The following is a 19,686-nucleotide window of genomic DNA, read 5'->3' as shown; positions in this document are numbered from 1 at the left end:
TAGGTGTTTGCACTGGTTATTTAAAGATCCGTGCTGTGGCGTCTTCCATGTTTCAGTGCAGGTTGATGCTGAGACTCGCTGGGCTGTGTGTGCCAGCATCAGCAGGAGAACACACACCATGTGCGTGCGTGTGTGTGCCCGTGTGTGTAACTAGAGAAACTACAGGACAGCGGGCGAGGGAGTGACAGCGGGCGAGGGGAGGCGAGGGAGTGACAGCGGGCGAGGGGAGGCGAGGGAGTGACAGCGGGCGAGGGGAGGCGAGGGAGTGACAGCGGGCGAGGGGAGGCGAGGGAGTGACAGCGGGCGAGGGGAGGCGAGGGAGTGACAGCGGGCGAGAGGAAGTCAGGGAGTGACAGCGGGCGAGGGAGTGGCTGGCAAGCGAGGGAGTGGCTGGCGGGCGAGGGAGCGGCAGCAGGCGAGGGAGTGACAGCGGGCGAGGGGAGGCAAGGGAGTGACAGCGGGCGAGGGGAGGCAAGGGAGTGACAGCGGGCGAGGGGAGGCAAGGGAGTGACAGCGGGCGAGGGGAGGCAAGGGAGTGACAGCGGGAGCCGTACAAGTGATAGTGGAGGCCTGGGGGAAGAGGGTTGAGGGGGGGGGGGGGTCTGGGAGGTTGGTCACAAGATAAGATTACACTATCTCCCCCCCCCCCCCCTCCCCCCACCAGCTCACCATTAACATCTGAGTGTTGACAATAGTGGTTGGTGGCAAGGAGGGAAGATTGCCATATATTTGCTCATTATGTTGTTACATCCTGGCATATGTGGCCACTCCACACCACCACTTGTATGGTGACACAGTGCCAGTACACTGGCACTGTGTCACCGTACAAGGTCACTCATCACCTACACTACCAGTCTGCCATCATTTTTTCGTTGTACTCACCTTGTTATGCTTTCGAGGGTTGAACTTTGTCGCTTCGGGAGATTGTGTGACACCTCACGTGCTGCAGTGACCCCTCTAATCTCTGGATCTATTCCTCTTTAAATAGTGTTCTTAAAAACCTTTTTCACACTTGCAGTGTGTGCCGAGTGTGGGTGTGAACTGGAGGTGTGTGTACCACTGAGAGTGGGGGACGGTCGGTGTGGGGGAACTGTTTGGGTGGCTGACTGTTATCATAGTCACGGAGTGCGCGCTTCCCCCTTCCCTCCTACCCCCCAGTAGCGTCAGTGTTGCCACCCCCACATGTCACACTCGGCTCCTGTGTACACACAGCCACAGCTGGAGGAAGGGTAGGGGTGGGGTACAGTAGTGTCGCCTCGCTGGCAACAGTGACCTGCTACTGTGCAACACATCTCAACAAGTCATCGTACAAAAAGCCTTCACACAACCTGTACGTATTGCAACTACAAATATATACCAACTTGTATACATGTCTCCTGAAGAGATGTAATGTGCAAGCAGTCACGTTTGAGCCAGGCAGTGTATCACACAGCGACGAGGGTGTATGTGACAAACATCAACCTATTTACACCTAAAGCCTCTGGCATGATGACAAACAATAGCGGGTACTGTCTCGAGGAAAACAAAAACTGACCCAACCTATAACCTAAGTAGGTCATGGCATAGTATAGTGCACACACACACACACACATATACTGTCTTCCACCTACATTATGCGCGGGTACTCCTGGCGGTGATTCTTCTCTACTCATGAGATAGTCCTTCACACATGCCAGTAGGCTTTGGTTACTCTTTCATTATGTGCTAATGGCTTATAACTTATTTCTTCTTACAGCTTTATGTATGGAATTGTTAGAGGATTTATATGTTTAAGCACATGTGTGTATATTCGTGTAAGTCTTGTATATAAAAGACTAGAAGAGTTAGTGGAGGATGACGGGGACGACCCGGCCTCCTGAAGGTCGTCTCCTCAACCCGCCATGGGGGCCGACCCTGTCTGTGGCAGTCCTTGCTCTCAATATAAAGTCTCAAGGTGACTTTAATTGATTAATTCTAAGGACTCTGCTAGCCACTTAATATTGATTTCGTGAAGCGTCGCCATGGGAGCCGATCCCCTTTTATTGGTAACAATCGAACTGTTCCGGACCCACTAATATTTCCTGGCAAGTCTCGTCTGCCTTTTCATTTCCCACTTGTGTCCTCACTCTACTGTTCCTCAATTTGAACAGAGCTTCCATATCAATTTTGTCAACCCTTGGTATCTTGTATGTCGTTATCATGTCTGCCCTGTTTCTTTTTTTCTTTGTTGCGACGTCTAGTTCCTTCAGTCTTCACTGCTCGGTCCCCTTAACTCAGGAACAATCCTTGTTGCATATTGTTTTACAGTGTCTAGTTATGTTTTATTTAGATAGGGGTTCCTTGCCAGGTCGGCATACTCAATAATAGGTCTCACAAAGGATGTATGTATACAGCGCTTGGAAGTGATCTTGTCCAAATTGCTGAAGGATAACTTGGACGTTTGCCAGTATGGCATGTGCTGCCCTCCTTATCCTGCTGATGTCTGCTTCTGGTGTTAGGGGCAGACATAATTAGGGATCCAAGTCTCACTTTTTCAAAAGTATAAGATGCCTTCCCTTCATCCTGTACTGAATATGAAGTCTTTTTCCCTCCAGTTCCTATCCTCATAACCTTGCATTTGTCAGAGTTAAAATCTAGCAGCTATTTCTTAAACTAGATAATCTACCGAGATGGTCCACCTTGCAATGCATTGCATTCCTTCCAAGTTCTAAATCACGTCATAAGCTTAGCAGTTACAAATATTGATAACATTTAACCTAGTTCCTGTGTTAGATTATGTAACGTATATTAGGAACATGATTGGCCTTAGTACCGCCCCTTGAGGTACTCCGCTCGTTACCCCTTTCCAGTCTGATAACTCTCCTCTTACTATGACTTTTTGCCTTCTGTCTGGAAGGTGCCCTTCACCCTCTGTAGTACTCTGCCCGATACACCACCCTCTTTTTATACTGTGGAAAAAAAAAGTATTTTTTTTTAACAATGTCAAAAGCTTTTTGATGATGTGTATGCGCGCGCGCTCGTTCGCGTGTGCGTGTAGAGAGAGGAATGCATGCGTGTTGGTGCGTGCGTGCGCGCGCCGGAGTGATGTGATACAGGAATATAGAGTTACAGACAACTGTGGCAGCGTCACAATACTAACTAGGGCAAGCAGCTCTTGTCAGTGTTTTCATTTCTTCTTTAGCCTTCCCTCTCTCCCCTCCCCCCCTTGTGGCCTCCACGCCCCAAGAGGACACGCGGGTGGTGGTTCCTGGGGCACGTGGACATGCCCCACGAGAGTTGCGTCCTGACACCAGCCAGTTACTGGTCAGGAGGCACAAGTCTCCCCCAGTGCCCGGGTCACGTGTTGTGGTCTCCCCGCTACTCCCCCGTGTACAATATAGCCTCATCCTCCTAAAATTATTGTACTTATAGTATTTGGACGCGTACCAAAATGGACGGTTGGACCCAAAAATGATCGTTTTGGGCTGTCAGTTTTGTGGCGGGCAAGTTAAAAAATATAAATAAACCTGACCTTAGCAATCCTAGTCCTAGTTTAGCACATGCAGGTACTATAGAAGGCTTAGCATTGTTTGCACTGGTTAGATTCTTCAGTTACATTTCCAATTTTCTAGAATGTCATTTTGGGATAATTCAGTAATACAAAAATAACATTTTAGGGGGGTCCAAAAGTCCATTTTATACGCTGTGATCAAATAGTTGGTATATAAGTTCTATTATTTTAGGGGGATGAGTCGGATATGTTGTTGTCACTGTGTTGACGTCGGCCACCGGCCTGCGGGACGTCGGCCACCGGCCTGCGGGACGTCGGCCACCGGCCTGCGGGATGTCGGCCACTGGCCTGCGGGACGTCTTAACAGAGGCGTCATGTAGACAGCAGCTCCATAGCTCGTGGCGGCAGGTTTTAAAACTAGTGTAAATATTTGTGTGGGGAACGGGGGATGCGTCCTGGTCTGTGGACTTATCACTCCGTTAACAACATAACTGTTAAATAACTTCTCACTAAGTATAACCAGAAGCGCCCCTAAGTTGTCATGGTCTTCGCTGCGCACAAAACTCGAATATTACGGCGCTTTGGTTTTTACAAGTAAGTGGCATTTTTAACAGGGTGATCAAGTGCGTTAATTATACGACCTGCTAAATGAGAAGAGTGTGAGCCCGGTGTTGTGGTGGTGGACCAGCTCTTGTGTAGAGGGCTCTACACGGCCCAGAGTACACACACCTCTAATGCCCCGGGCTCTGCCACCTGTGTCGCCAACAACAGTGTGACCACACCTCGGCCACACCATGTACGAGTAGTGGGGCCCCGGTGTTGGTGCAGTGTGGGTGCGCGGCCACCTCCTGCTGCTGCTTGGTTTCTTTACATGTGTAATCTTATACGCGATGACTCTCCTTAGTCAGCATTTCTGCAAACTGTCTTGTAGTTTAGGATTTGTTTACGGCGTATAATGTGTACTTTTGGCCTTGTTGCTAACTGCTGAAGTATGTCATCTTTATCTGCTTCGTCACCCGTGCCAGTATCATGGGAGGAGTGTTGGATGTCATCCTGTGTAGGGGGGGGGGCGGATCTTATCCTGTTGGGGGGGGGGGGCGGATCTTATCCTGTTGGGGGGGGATCTCATCCTGTTGGGGGGATCTCATCCTGTTGGGGGGGGGGGGGGGGCCTTCGCCGGAGCCAGAGCCAGGCGCCCGAACAACTTCATCATTTATTTTGTCCATTGTAATTTTTATTTAATAAAGTGTGCATAACCAATTAAACTGAAAATACATGTTTAATTTGTATATATTGGAAGGTATTGTGTTCGTTAATGGCCTCGTTAGCTGGTGACATTTCACTGTTTAGTCATATCAGTCTTTCCGTGTCTGTGAACAAGTGTTTATTTCCTCTGATATTCCTATTGTGTTGAGAGTGAAGTGTCCGGCTATATGTATTGTGTATGGGTTTCTACAAGTCTTTATATCGTATTTAACTTTTTTAAATTCCGCCAATCAGGCTGCAGGTGATTATGAATAGACGAATCACCGCTGTGTTATCAGTCTGGCGCACCCGCTGTCTAAGATTGTGTGTTGTGGCACTGTTGTGGCACAGTGTTGTGGCACTCAGTGTGTTGTGGCACAGTGTTGTGGCACTCAGTATGTTGTGGCACAGTGTTGTGGCACTCAGTATGTTGTGGCACAGTGTTGTGGCACAGGGGACAGCACCACTGGGGTCCTGAGGGGGTGTGCTGGTGTTCCAGAAGCCATCACAAGGAGACCCGCACTACTACAAGTCCTCTCACCCAACACAGCAATATACAAGCCTGACTGGAAGGCACACGACACCAGCGCAGGAAGTCTGGCAGCCTCCAGAACTAATAAACACAACTGACGGACAATGACACGCACACAATGAACTTCAAAAGGAGCCTCGGGATGAACACCAAAAAATGGGATGATCTAATAAACGAAATCCAAACATGCCACAAAATCACAGGAAAGTTCTGGAAAAAATGTAAAAAACAAAAAACAGATGGGAGGCTCTCCCGAGGAAAGGCCTTACTTAGCTGCACTAGGTGAGTACATCTAAGACGCCTCAAGAAATAAACTTTACAAAGACAGAGAACAACAACAGGAATTTAGGAAGTGCTCGAAGACTTATTCAGAATTAACCCGAAAGAAAAATGACGAATGTGGTCGACAAGGGCTCCATCTTGAGGTTATCTTGAGATGATTTCGGGGCATTTTAGTGTCCCCGCGGCCCGGTCCTCGACCAGGCCTCCACCCCCAGGAAGCAGCCCGTGACAGCTGACCAACACCCAGGTACCTGCAACATTACTCCGAACGGAAACAATAGACCTTAATAACATTGATAACGAGGGCCACCTTAAGATTGACACAACCGTTGCAGAACTCAAAAAAATCAATGAGTTATAAGAACAAGGCATCGGACCCTACCAATATCAACACATTTGTATTGACTAACCTCCCAATAACTGCAGTCCATCAATATACACTAATATTATATGCAGCTCTTCAGAATAATCCGAGACCCTTGTCCTCGTAGCCCTTCCAAGTGCTATATAATCATACCGGCTTAGCGTTTTCTCCTCATAATCACCTTGTGAACTTCATGGAAGAGGAAGACAATTGTAACGTCAAACAAAATATTCAGGAGCCAAAGCGCAGCCCATACAGCTATGGTGTTGATATATAAATATATTGACATTGCCATAGTGAAAAAAAGAGCAGTGTAATACAGTGCTCAGATGTGTATCGAAAACCTTTTGACAGTTTGACACCCGCTTCAAATATCGGAATTAGGGCTTCCACACAGATTCACTGCCACACTATACAGCTTCATACATACACAACACCTGAGCTCACTATTGGTAACTACTGGGGGGACGAAACCAAACCTTTGTATAGTAGTGATAAGTGGAGTGTCGGGGGGTGGAGGGGGGGGGGGAAGCTGCCCCATCACCCACTCTCTTCAACACTTGTACAGGTGAGCTGCCTCCTGCCCAGTATGGAGACCGCCTCACTGACGTGGCTGATGTAACTCAATCTGCCAGCCGGGACAACCAAAGGCGTTACTCCCCAACATAAACAAAGGTTGCAATAGATTCATAAACGTTTTTGTTGGTTCTTATTTTCCACTGATTTTCAAATATACATTGCAAAACGAAATCCAGAATCCAATATTTTTGTCATCTACCCAATCCAGTATACGAGTGTAGGCAGAATTGTGGGACTCAAGATTAATAGAACATGAATCAAAAATCATCTAAATGACAGAATAAAGAAAGCCAAAACGGCCCCTTAGCAAACTTGAGAAGATCCCGTAACCTTAGCACCAACACACAGCTACCATGAACAACCTGTCCTCTTAAAAAGAACGTCGCTTTTGGCCGTTTACCCGTATGGCCGAATATGGACGTAATTTGAAAATGAAAAAAAATTAAAATAAATTAGGGATTTTTTTTTTCAACAACAGTAAGTTAAGGGTCTTCTGATAGCTTAGGTGGGCAGGAAATTCTCAGTTTCAAAACGGTATGAAAAACGTTAATTGAAAGTTCCTCTTCTAAGCTTGCCGAGGAGGGCCGGACGACTCAAACAGAAAACGGAACAGTACGTCACTTTTGAGAGTCGATTTCATTTCAAATTACGTCCAAATTTGGCCATAGTGCGCATACGAGCCAAAAGTCACGATATTTTTAAGAGGACGGGTTGACCTCATACAGGTCTTTAGTCCGGCCGGCATCTCCAGTACTCTTTATTACCTTTTAAAGGAACCTAAATTAAAGAAGACTGACATGCAAAACTACAAGCAGTACACAAGGCACTAAGAAGACCAACACAACACAGTCCACGGCATGACCTGCATATCTCTTGTGCCAGGTGAGTATGTCGGGTTCACCATAGCCCGTGCTGCTTGCATTTTTGTGTTCAGATTGGCTGAATCTAAAACAATAACAACCGTATAACCAAACAGTTAAGAGGAAACTTCATGAAGGTCTGAACATACAACCACAGAACCTCTACAACAGGTAGCTGTCAGCGTGTGGAATACGATGGACATTGTAGAAGACCCGACGCTTGAGATATGTGACCCCGCTCCTAGAGGAGGAGGGAGGGGGGGGGGGGTCAGGTGGTTAGTGTGAAGGGAGTAGTGGTAATGCATCTGTGTGTGAACCAGGTCCTCCCCACCACTGCTCCAGGGGACCTGTGCTGCATCATAACACGTCACTCGCGTGTCCCGCTCTTTATTACACCTTATCTCTTATTGCAGGTAATGTTGCCGCCCCCCCTCCCAGACTCTACCCCGCCCCCCCTCCCAGACTCTACCCCGCCCCCCCTCCCAGACTCTACCCCGCCCCCCTCCTGGCCCAACAGGTAGGTTATGGTGGCCCACCTGTGGCACCGGTGCCACCCCCTTCTTCTGGCACCTGTGTACCTGTGCCAGGCTACACCTAGTCCAGCCACATCATGCTTGCTATGTTGTATTCTTGAGATGTATGAATCGTTTTAAAAAGGTGACGAAGAATTGTAGAAAGACTTGATATTAATTATTGTGATAAGTGGAGACTGGCGTCGTTGGTTGTAGTGAGTAGTGCCTTCACGGTGATGACAAGTCCGTCATGTGTCCACATGTGGGATACGTGGCTGGGACACACTATAGCAATCATACTTGTATTCACACAGGCGTCAGTATTTTACGCTGGTATCCACACACACACACACACAGGGCCACTATCTATGTGAGAGCCAATACCGACTTGTACAAAGATTACAATAAGGCCGTGTAGCCGCTTCTGCTTTTTTTTCAATAGACGAGAGATATAGGCCTAACATGGTTGGAGGGTGCGTCTCTGTGACTGTCTCCAGTACTGCGGTAATCCTGGCGAGTACCTTGTGCGTGTGCTCCGTCTGGTCTCCTGCCTTGTGGCTTCTTCACCTCGGAGCCTCACAACTGTGACCTCTCGCCTGCACACCCCAGTCCTGCTCGCGCCACCTCTCCCGTATTATGATGTATAGTGATCAGAAGCCCGCCTTGTCTAGGCTCATAAAGCCCACTTTGATATTCGCCAGTTTCACATAAGCTGGTGGCATTGTTTATTCATGTGTAAGGCAGGTGTTGAGCTTGCTAACGTGTGCTCTAGGGACCTCCACCCGTCCACCCTCCTGTGGGAGATGCTTCCTCGTCATTGTATACTGCTCTCCTGGTCGCCTCCACCCGTCCACCCTCCTGTGGGAGATGGTCCTCATCACTGTATACTGCTCTCCTGGTCGCCTCCACCCGTCCACCCTCCTGTGGGAGATGGTCCTCATCACTGTATACTGGTCGCCTCCACCCGTCCACCCTCCTGTGGGAGATGGTCCTCATCACTGTATACTGCTCTCCTGGTCGCCTCCACCCGTCCACCCTACTGTGGGAGATGGTCCTCATCACTGTATACTGCTCTCCTGGTCGCCTCCCCGTACCATCTTTCCCTTTACGTGTCGTGTGGTGAGCCAGGTACAGTACTCGACCTGCACTACTAGGCGTACCTCCCAGGTACATAGCCAGGCACAAACTAGGTCATCGTGACCTGTGTAATTATCCGGAACACAATTAAAGTGATAAAATTTTGAGAGGAATAAGAATGGTAATTTATGGTGCATGTTAGTTCTATTTATATAAATTCATTTATCAGTTTTTTTTTAAGCTAAATTTGAATATTTTTTATATATTAGTACAAGGGCAGTGCGAGAGCGCCTCACTATTTCCATCGACAAAAATGTTGATTTTTATATTTTAAAATGTAAAAGCACTTTTTATATACATATATTTTTTTCAATTGGCGAGAGTAAAAACTAGGAGAGGCTCCCCTCCCTCCTGCTCTCGACGGACCGTCAACGAAAATGGGATTTTGTGAAATGTTGAGGTAAATGTCGGGAGTGTCGGCGTTTGATGGCGCCCGTGGCAACTCCCGCCCTTATTTTTATTCCCAGCAGCTGGAGGTGTGTTACAGCTCTACTTCGTCGTCGTTTTAAGCTTTTGTGCCGCTGTGTGGTCGGTGTGAGCGAGTTATTCTGAGTGTGAGGGAGCGACTGTCAAAACTCCCACCCCTTTAACCCATGGGAAAAATAGTGGCGAAAAGCAGGCCAGTGCGGCAGGTCTCTGAGGGTGTGGTAAACTATACTGTACCTCGTAACCTGTCCTCCCGTTGATATGGGCGTGCATGATCTGTGTGGGGGAGGTACACATTGACTTTCCCTCTAATTCCCAGCTAGCGGGAATTAAGAGGGAAAGAAAGATACTAACAAATTACTCTATTGGGAGTGTTCCCTTGCATCCTGCAGCATCGCTTGCTGCTGTTGCTGTTGCTGCTGCCAGTGCTGTTGTGTGTCTCCTCCAGGCTCTCTACCCGCACCGCTGTGGTGTCTACCCGCTCCTCTACCAGTACTAAGATTTCTGCAAAATGTAGATCTGATCTTAAACAGCGAATATTGGAGTTGTGTTGTCGGGTGTGGCTGGGGGGGGGGGGGGCGAGGGGAGGGAGCACATGTGGCGTACACCTGCTGGTGTTGATGACAGGTGTTGTGCGGGGGGTGTAATGCCCTGGTTATCAGCAGGTGTTTATGAGGGACCCTCTGCCTCACAACCCGTCACCAAGCTTCTCTCGCACATTACTCATAAGTACCGGGATGCTTGGCCCCCTCCCGGGGCCCTCTGGCTCACCGCACGTAAGGGGGCCCCATTACCTCTGGTATTGATGCTTCACGTCGATATTAAACGGGTGCAACACGCCGTGTTAATTACCAAGTGAGGCTCTACACGCGCCTCTAACTGCCTCACGACGTCTTGGGTTTCACCTGTGGTTGTAATTACCGAGACACCTGCACTCCGTAATTACAGGTGCCTCGGTATAACCGCATAACTTGTCTTAATTATTCAACAAATTGGATAACTTGCCCAGCACCCACTGTGGCTGTACGACCACTGCCTTGGGGTGTCTAGAGGGGGTGAAGGAGGGGTAAGGGAGCTAGAGGGAGGGGGTGAGAGGGGGAGCTAGAAGGAAGAGGGGGGGGGGAGGGTTACAGGGAATAGAGTTCACTACAGATGTGAGGAGAGTGACAAGGGCTGGCACTGTAGGAGCGATGGTTTGTGTGTAAGGTGTTAACTGGCCCAGAGTTAGCAGGTTGTGTGTTGTCGCCTCACTGTGTTGTGGCGCTTGTTGGCCAACACTGCTTTACCTCTTGAGTTGTGTTGCCATGTTAGTGGCGGTAGTTGTGCTCAAGGACACCCACCAGAACCACTATACTATATTTACCATTGATCGCCATCTCTAACCCCATCTTTGTCAGACTTGCTGCTCCCCTCACACACCTGCCCCACACACCTGCCCCACACCTGCTTGGATTAACTCCTCCTCTGTCATAACTCCGTTGCTACTGTACCCACAAGTGATACTCCAGAAAGCTTTTCTACTGTAGTGTGAGAAGGAAGTAGAGAAGGTAAGAGTACCTGACTGGCAGGAAACGGAGGTATAATGAGAGGAATGTGAGGTGGAGTGAAACATTAAGAGGTGTCCCAGAAGACTCTGGCCGTGATCCTGTGCTGTTCCTGATACAGTGAATATCATGCCGGAACGGGAATGATCTCTCGTGACAACGGCTACAGGTGGTGACAAGGGGTGATATGGGGGGGGGGCGCTGAAACAGCACGCACTGCAGCATCTAAATAAACTATAAGCTTGGCCAGGGGAATGGTTACTAGAGTTGAATCACAACACGTGTAAAGCAATACAGGGCGAGGATATAGGAGTGTGTTAGGAGGTATACTACGAACCGCTCCCAGCTATTCTTATCAAGCCATCTCCCAAGCACTAACACCAGGGGTAACGTGTCAATATAGGAGACAATATGTCCATAATTTGCTGACACAAGCAGCAGCATTGATGAACGTCAGCGAGGTATCATTCACAACATTAAAGACAACTTGTGTCGCTGTAATTATAGTGTGCAGCACCAGCGTGGGATGCCAGCCTGGAAGACCACAAGAAGATATTGGAGAAGATCCAGAGATTTGCCAGGATTGGTGCCATATATAAGATATTTTTCAACCTGTGCCACGGACAAAGAAAAAGAACCAGTGGGGTTATGATCACGATGGATAAGATACTAAGACGAATGACGTGGATAGCGTTGTCCAGATATAGGAACACTTTCAACAGGTTGGTCGGCTGTCAATACGGACGGCAGGATTGCTAATGATTGTGTGCTACAGATCAGTGAGTGTTTCTTAATCTGGTGTGTGTCTGTACTCACCTAGTTGTGTTTGCGGGGGTTGAGCTCTGGATCTTTGGTCCCGCCTCTCAACCGTCAATCAACAGGTGTACAGATTCCTGAGCCTATTGGGCTCTATCATATCTACACTTGAAACTGTGTATGGAGTCAGCCTCCACCACATCACTTCCTTCCTGTGTGTGTGTGTGTTCACTGCTCCGGCAGAAGGTGCTCTCCGTTAGTACTGTGACGTGTACACACAGTAAGACGACTGTGTAATGGTAATTGATGACGCGAGAGCACAGTTCGTGAAGGGATGAAAATGACACAAGCCGGACGGAGCCGCAAACACAAGGAAAGTTTATCTCCAAAATTGCAATATAATTTTGATTACACTTTTTATAGAATTAATATAATTTTTATCCTAGTACACTTAATTTTATTTTGTACACTCTATTAATATTTTAATAGTAAAATTATTAAGATAATAATAAAAATAATAATAAAGATAAAATATAAGATAATATTATTTTATTATTAAGTACACTTAAGTGTATTATTAATTATTATGTAATTTTTATTTTGCACAATTAATATAATTTTTATGCCTAGGATGACGAGCCAAATTTAGGCTTCAGACAACACGACTTGTTACTCCAATGTTTTTGTCTTGTTTGATTTGTTGTTGGATGTTGATGTGTACTTAGGTGTTTGTAGGGGGGGGGGGGGGGAGGCTGGAGCAGGTGTGTGTCGTGTGGGGGGGGGGGGGAGACCGTCGCTCTACCGCCCAGACCATGTGTGTGGACGTGAGGTGTTCACATCTTGTGCTCAAGGCGGTTCAGATGGTATTCAGAACACTCCCCAGGGCCAGATTCACGAAGCAGTTGCGCAAGTACTTACGAACGTGTACATCTTTCCTCAATCTTTGACGCCTTTGTTTACATTTGTTAAACAGTTTACAAGCATGAAAATTTGCCAATCAATTGTTGTTATTGTTATAGACAGCTTCCTGGTGCTTCGGAGCTCATTAACTGTTTAATAATTGTAATCAAAGCCGCCAAAGATTGAGAAAAGATGTACAGGTTCGTAAGTGCTTGCGTATCTGCTTCGTGAATCTGCCTCCAAGTGTTAGCGGCGGGGGATGGGGGGGGGGGGTTAATGGGGGAGGGGGTGGGGTGGACGCAGGTGGTATTGGTCACCTGCCAAGTGGGTGTGTGCAGGTGAGGGCTACCTGGCCATACCCCGACACTACTAATGGTAGCGGTAAAGTAGCACCAGCGCTTGTAGTAACTCCGGGGGAGGGTGGGGGGTTTATCCCACCATGGGAGGGGGGGAGCTACAGTGGACCCTGCCACTCTGTAGAGCGCATTAGAGCAGTTATCACACCTGTGTCGTGTGTACCCAGTCACTGACGACTCTCTCTCCACCTCTGTTGTTGATAATGAACGGAATTGATAGTGTCTTGTCGCCGCTGCTGGTGGTGACGTCTGGCGGTACAAGCTACCTAGAGGTGCTTACCTTGAGGTGCTTTCGGGGCTTAGCGTCCCCGCGGCCCGGTCGTCGACCAGGCCTCTTGGTCGCTGGACTGATCAACCAGGCTGTTGGACGCGGCTGCTCGCAGCCTGACGTATGCGTCACAGCCTGGTTGATCAGGTATCCTACAGTGGACCTGGACCACACCAGCCGGCCCTCTCCAGCTTGTAGAGCCAGACCGCCTGAACCGACAAGTTGGGGAATGTGCTAGACAACGTCTCTGAGGAGGGGGAAGCCGGCCACTTGGGCTGGACAGTAGGGCGACGGTCTCGCTTCATGCAGATCAGCGTTCAATCCCAGACCGTCTAAGTGATTGGGCACCATTCCTTCTCCGCGGCCCATTCATAATCCTTATCCTGACCCCTTCCAAGTGCTATATAGTGGTGATGGCTTGTCGCTTTTCCCTGATAATTCCCTTCCCTCTGAGGGGTGCGAAATGGGTAGTCTGAAGCCTGTGTACTGGTGGAGCCCCAGGCCTCTCCTCCTGTACTCTGGGAACTCTCCATTTTCTCCCCCTCTTTCATTCCATGCTTTTTTTTCCTCTATTTCAACTACTTTCACGTAGCTATTATTATTATTATTATTATTATTATTATTATTATTATTATTATTATTTTCTACCACAGACGTGGCCAGACAATTACAATGCTAATCAGCATATATCCATTTTCTTCTGTCCTCCATGGACAGGGTGAGAGATTGGTCAAACATACAGTTCAGAGATTTATTGAACAATCAACCACAGAAGGTGATTGTAGTGCTTTTATAATGCTAGGCTAAGCTACATACGTAAATACATAGATTTATGTATGCTACATAAAGTGTTCGATGTGTTTTACATAATGCCATTAATGTGCATTTACAAAGGCGAAACGTAACTCTGATCAGCTTCCACATATACTTTATACACATACATACACACACATATACATACATATATATACACACACACACCAGTTCCTCCTCGGTTTTCACCTCGTCGTGTAAGTAAAAGAAAATTAAATGTAAGCAATTCAATTCTATTGTAAACCAGAGCCACAGTAAACTTTTGTCAAGTTTCAAAATTCTTTCACTTCACTGTTATATTAAATTTTGCGGTTGGGTAGGAATAAAAGATTGAAAAATTCGCAGGAATAGATTGGAAAGGCAGTTTTTGTTTGATCATCAGTGAGAGAGCCTCTAACATTACCATGCAAATATATGCAGCTTGTATGTTAACTATGGACTTGTAGGCACCAAGGTGCTCTTTATGCTGTAGATGTTCTTGTATATTACTCTAGAGGATACCCGGCGTTACTCGGGGTCACGGAGGTCACACTCTAACTGTAGTCTTCCACGTGGCCACCACCTTCACTACCCGGACACCAGCGGGTACCTTATCAACATAACTACCACCTTCCTTCTCTTTCCCTACACTATTAATAAAATATATAAGACAACGTAACATATAATCATGATGTAGAATGTTGATAGTTCCTGTTGTACAGTGTACAATATGTACAGTACAGTGTACAATATGTACAGTACAGTGTACAATATGTACAGTACAGTGTACAATATGTACAGTACAGTGTACAATATGTACAGTACAGTGTTCAGCATGAAGTGTTGCTGGTAACAAACTTGTGGTCATTGTTAAGCCAAATTCCACCAACATTGGGTACTTTAGTTGACTTTTTTAGTGTTTTTAGATTGTATTTCCTACTGTAATATAAAGGTGGTGGAGCCGGCCTTATGACGGGGGAGCCTAGCGTGGCTCCCGGTGAAGTGTGTAGCCTGTGCATACAATATTTGTTATCAGACCCAACATTGTCACTTTGAACAGTTTCCGCTCGTAATAATTAGAGAAAGCAGTTTGTACTGTACTGGAGACGAGTATATTGCCTTCAGCCGAGTAACCTCATCTCTGAAGCAACACATTAAATATAGTGATGTCAAACAAAAAGTAATGAATGCTTGGTGTGCCCGCGGCGAAGACAGATTCCTGGTTGTCTGATCAAATAGGCTGTTGGTGCCTGAATCTCGCAATGTGACGTACAGATCACTTAAAGGTGTTTTTCAAGTTTCCTCTTGAATTAAAGGTGTGTTCAGACGAGGAGTCACAGTAACGTGGCTGAAATATGTTAACCAAACCACACACTAGAAAGTGAAGGGACGGCGACGTTTCGGTCCGTCCTGGACCATTCTCAAGTCGATTGTGATAGAGATGTGTTGATAGCTTGTGTAGCATCCACCGGGTGTTGTGCAACCTTGGGGGTCCTTCTATATATATTTTTTCTTCGTCTATATGAATTATTGTTTCCTGGGGTGAGAGAGGAGGCTGGTGGCCGCCCGTGGCTGGTGTGGGCGGGGCGGGTGGCGGCGCCACGGACACTGTCAGTGTGGTGCTGGCCACGGGGCGAGGCAGACGCCGTGCCCAGGCCTCCAGGAGGTGAGAGCACGCCCCCCCTCACTCCCGTCTCCGCTCCTCACCACCTTCCTTCCTTCACACTCCACCAATAGTTCTACCTAGTTCCCAATTCTTGTTTATATATTTCGTGAAAGGTGCTTAAGTGGATGGAAATGGTTAGAATCCGGTTAAATGCTGTGAATCCGTTTTAATTTGGCTTACGGTTAAGAATGTGTAATCTTGATAAAGATGTTAAATTCCGGCTGTATGCTGTTGTATACTGTGGAGTTGTATGGTGTTGTATACTGTTGTTGCTTACTCTTGCCGTACACTGATGACACGCTGTTGAAGTCCCGTTACTATTCGTCATCTCGTCTATACATTAGAGCTCTCCGGATAAGCTCTGAAGTATTAGTAGCTGTGATACTTAATTTTCCTCTTTGAAATGTATAAAGTTCAAAGATGAATATGTTGGTCAGTGAACCAGAGCCCATAACCCCATATCACACTAACTTGCCAAAGTGACGCTGTGAAGTGTACTCGTCTGCAGTGTTGTGGTGGTGTATGTTGCTAATATACACAGCTGTAACTCTGTCATCTATGAATGTATGAATGTTTCTGTATGAAAAGTAATAAATGCTGTGATTTTGTTACTTAGAATTTTCATCCTTTGTGGCGGTTTTTAAATGCGCAAACACAGAGGTTTACCACGAGACATGATCACGACATAAATTGTCAGCCTTCCAAGTATCTCTGGTTAAGGCGAATATTATTGGTGGGAAGACGCAGATCTAAACCGAGGTTAGTAGTAAGCAATATGGTGGATGTACTTTAGGCTATTTTCATTTGGTTTAAAATGTAGATACGATGGGCATGAGTCGTTGTTTCGCCAGGCGATCTGTAGCTAAAGACAAGGCCCAGGAGCTGGAACACCATTCATGCAAGCACAGCTACGTTATACTACACATAATGGGTATCATTTTTATGAGCATCCTCATCATCACAGCTATCCCAGCGCCACAGTGGTGGGCCACGCTAGCCACAGTGGTGGCCCACGCTAGCCACAGTGGTGGCCCACGCTAGCCACAGTGGTGGCCCACGCTAGCCACAGTGGTGGCCCACGCTAGCCACAGTGGTGGCCCACGCTGGCCACAGTGGTGGCCCACGCTGGCCACAGTGGTGGCCCACGTTGGCCACAATGGTCTAGTGGCCATGTTGGATGGTTGTGGACGTGAAGCCTGGGTCAAGCTTCAGGCCGTTGGCTGTGGCGCCGTACGAGCCGTAGCCGGCCACCTGATGCTTCTAGCCACATACACAAAAGTGAATATTTGGGAACTGTTACTTTCATTAATAGATTGCATTTCTTATGTTGGTTACGATAACGTAAAAAATGCGGTCTATTAGTTGCGAGAAAGATTTGCATCATTTGTCATATCTTTGGAATATTAGAAATTTTATACGAATTCAAAATGTGGATGTTTGTGTGGCGAGATGCGAGGCTTTGTCTTCCCCACCAAACTGCTTTTGTTAGTAGCATGAAAGACGTCACAGGTTGTCTCTGTACTTGTCAACAAACTGGTACAATGCTTAAGCCCACGAATCGAGTTCAAACGGGAATATATTGATAATTTGTTATAATTCCAACGGACTCCAGTAGTTGAAGGAATTGTATTTGAGAGTCGTGGGTGTTGAATTCCACTGTCTTTAATCATTCTTCACATGATGCCACGAGAGATGTGTAGAACTTACTATGCACAATATGGCTTTAATGACTAATATATGATCAGAAAAAGAGCTAATTATGAGCCGTATTGTGAAGGTTGACCCCTTGCAGTGTCTGGCATGATTGTGTTGTGGTAGTCAGAGGCCGGGCTCGTGAGGAAGTCCTTGTCAACTCTTCCTTCTTATCTTGGTCTTGACAGTTGCCTCACAATTCAACAAACTGATCTTTCTATGAACACCTCTTCACATCAAGACACTTCCGGGCACTCGTAGTTTCATGCAACACGCACATAAAGTTTTCTCAAAAAAACAACAACCGGGTGTTGATAATACATTAGTCGCCGGATCCTTTCGGGCCAGCAATATATGCTGTGTGTGTGTTTATCTTGTATTAAATAAGTATTTTATGCAAAGACAAATACAAATTAACATACCAAGTTGTATAAATAATTAGCAAGTCAATATTAACTGCTATTCATTTAAACTAAGACAAGCCAATGCATTGCTGGAGTCAATGTGTTACAACAGTCTCCGTGGTGTAGTGGTAAGACACTCGCCTGGCGTTCCGCGAGCGCTATGTCATGGGTTCGTATCCTGGCCGGGGAGGATTTACTGGGCGCAATTCCTTAACTGTAGCCTCTGTTTAACGCAACAGTAAAATGTGTACTTGGATGAAAAAACGATTCTTCGCGGCGGGGATCGTATTCCAGGGACTTGCCCGAAACACTACGCGTACTAGTGGCTGTACAAGAATGTAACAACTCTTGTATATATCTCAAAAAAAAAAAAAAAAAATTCATACCGAATTGGTTTTTAGACTACAAATAATTCACCCATAATTAAAGTTGTCAATTATGTTACAAATAAGTCAGGGTAAATTAAATATTGAGAAACTAAGCCAATGAATTCTAATTTAGAAAACAAGTCTAGCTTGACTTTTGTAATATCTGCCTCATTCAGACGCTGCTTTACTTGTAACCACTCGCCCATATGAAGTGTACAAATATAATATACCAAATAATGACTAAACCCTTACCTAACCTCCCCCAGATCAGTATGGCGGAGTACACTGCAGGGTTTCATATGGTATAATACTTGTAGCTTAGTTCAAGTACTGAACATTACTGCGCTTAGTTAACGTGTTGTACATCCCACATTTACCATTGTTTAAACCTTGACAATATTACCAACATTAAATTACTTGCTTAATAAGGATGGTGTTGGTAAAAAATTGTATCTATTTAGCTTTATATTATACAAGCCACTAAGTTGTAAAGTTTGGCTTTACCCATGATCATAAAATTAATTTACAAATATGGCCTAAATATGTTAAAAACATAATTATTTTAGCCTCAAAACAGAAGTACAATTTTTTTTAATTCCTTTACTACTAAAATATCTAAAGTTTAAGCAAAAATTTGTGTGAAGTATTTTTAAACATTTGGTGTCTCCTCACACTCAAGCCCCGAGCCCTTCACTTGCTGAGACCACTGACAATACTTCTAGTACACACTAGCACAACACACTGGCCTGATATCTTTAGCCCAGTTAACAGGAGAAAACGCCAACCCGTTGCGCCTATATTGCCTAATCTCGAGAAATAATCATCTTTATCCCAAAGTAAATTACTTTTTAGCACATTGCCGTCCAGAAGGTTCAGGCGCGCGGCTGGGGAGACCCAGAATGCTGGCTCGAATCCCCGAAGTGTTGGAGTACTTGTAGTAGTGTATGCCACGAGCGAGAGAGTCACGGGAGTTATTATGATGACAGGAAATGTGTTATCGGAGAGCAAGAATATACAATGTTATATGTTTGTATGAAGGGTTCTCGCGCTCCGCAGATCTACCTAGAGGCGTAGAAGTACTCAAGTAAAGAATAAATATCCCATTTGTTTACTACAATGTTGGTGCTGAAGGTAGAAAGTGAAAACAAAAAATTAATGGGGAAATAAATTCATGTTATAACGAACTGAGACGAAAATAGGTGACGAATGAGGGGATTGATGGGAGCTGCGCGTTCACAAACGTTTGCGATTGCTCAGTTGTCCAGCTGAGCCGGCACCGTGATTGGCTAAATGATGGGATGAACAATGATTGACCAGTCTTCACTCTAATCGGTCAAACGAAACGTAGTAATAACCTTTATGGAGAGGCAGGTGAACCAGGACACACTCGCTAATAACTGGGCAAGAATACCTTGTTTAATCGCGTTTTCTCAATAGTTGTTAAGAACCTTAGTGACACAGCCTTTAAGACGAAGATTAAGAGGCTGATATTAGTGAATACTGATGTAGGTGTGGACCGGCCGGCCGGCTCAAG

At 46.3% G+C, this 19,686-nt stretch overlaps 2 protein-coding genes across 6 annotated transcripts in view; one reads left to right on the top strand and one right to left on the bottom strand.

The window, feature by feature from the left end:
- The window catches only part of LOC123758803 (Nicotinamide amidase), an 89,205-nt gene extending 88,187 nt beyond the window's left edge, over positions 1-1,018 (bottom strand). Inside the window, exon 1 of the mRNA XM_045743518.2 lies at positions 883-1,018. The gene's annotated coding sequence lies outside the window, so the exon portion shown is untranslated. The remainder of the gene's footprint in view (positions 1-882) is intronic.
- The window catches only part of LOC123758801 (cGMP-dependent 3',5'-cyclic phosphodiesterase), a 187,914-nt gene that overhangs the window by 14,427 nt on the left and 153,801 nt on the right, over positions 1-19,686 (top strand). The window contains exon 1 of one of the 5 annotated variants that reach the window (XM_069334629.1): positions 1,074-1,330. The exons of 3 other annotated variants lie outside the window; for them this stretch is intronic. The gene's annotated coding sequence lies outside the window, so the exon portion shown is untranslated. Of the gene's footprint in view, positions 1-1,073; positions 1,331-15,644; positions 15,689-19,686 lie in introns of those variants that run through there. One more of the 5 variants, XM_069334630.1, reaches the window with a different exon arrangement.

Source organism: Procambarus clarkii, chromosome 31 (assembly GCF_040958095.1).
Source record: "Procambarus clarkii isolate CNS0578487 chromosome 31, FALCON_Pclarkii_2.0, whole genome shotgun sequence".
NCBI lineage: Eukaryota > Metazoa > Arthropoda > Malacostraca > Decapoda > Cambaridae > Procambarus > Procambarus clarkii.
This window is presented reverse-complemented; position numbering and strand designations above follow the sequence as displayed.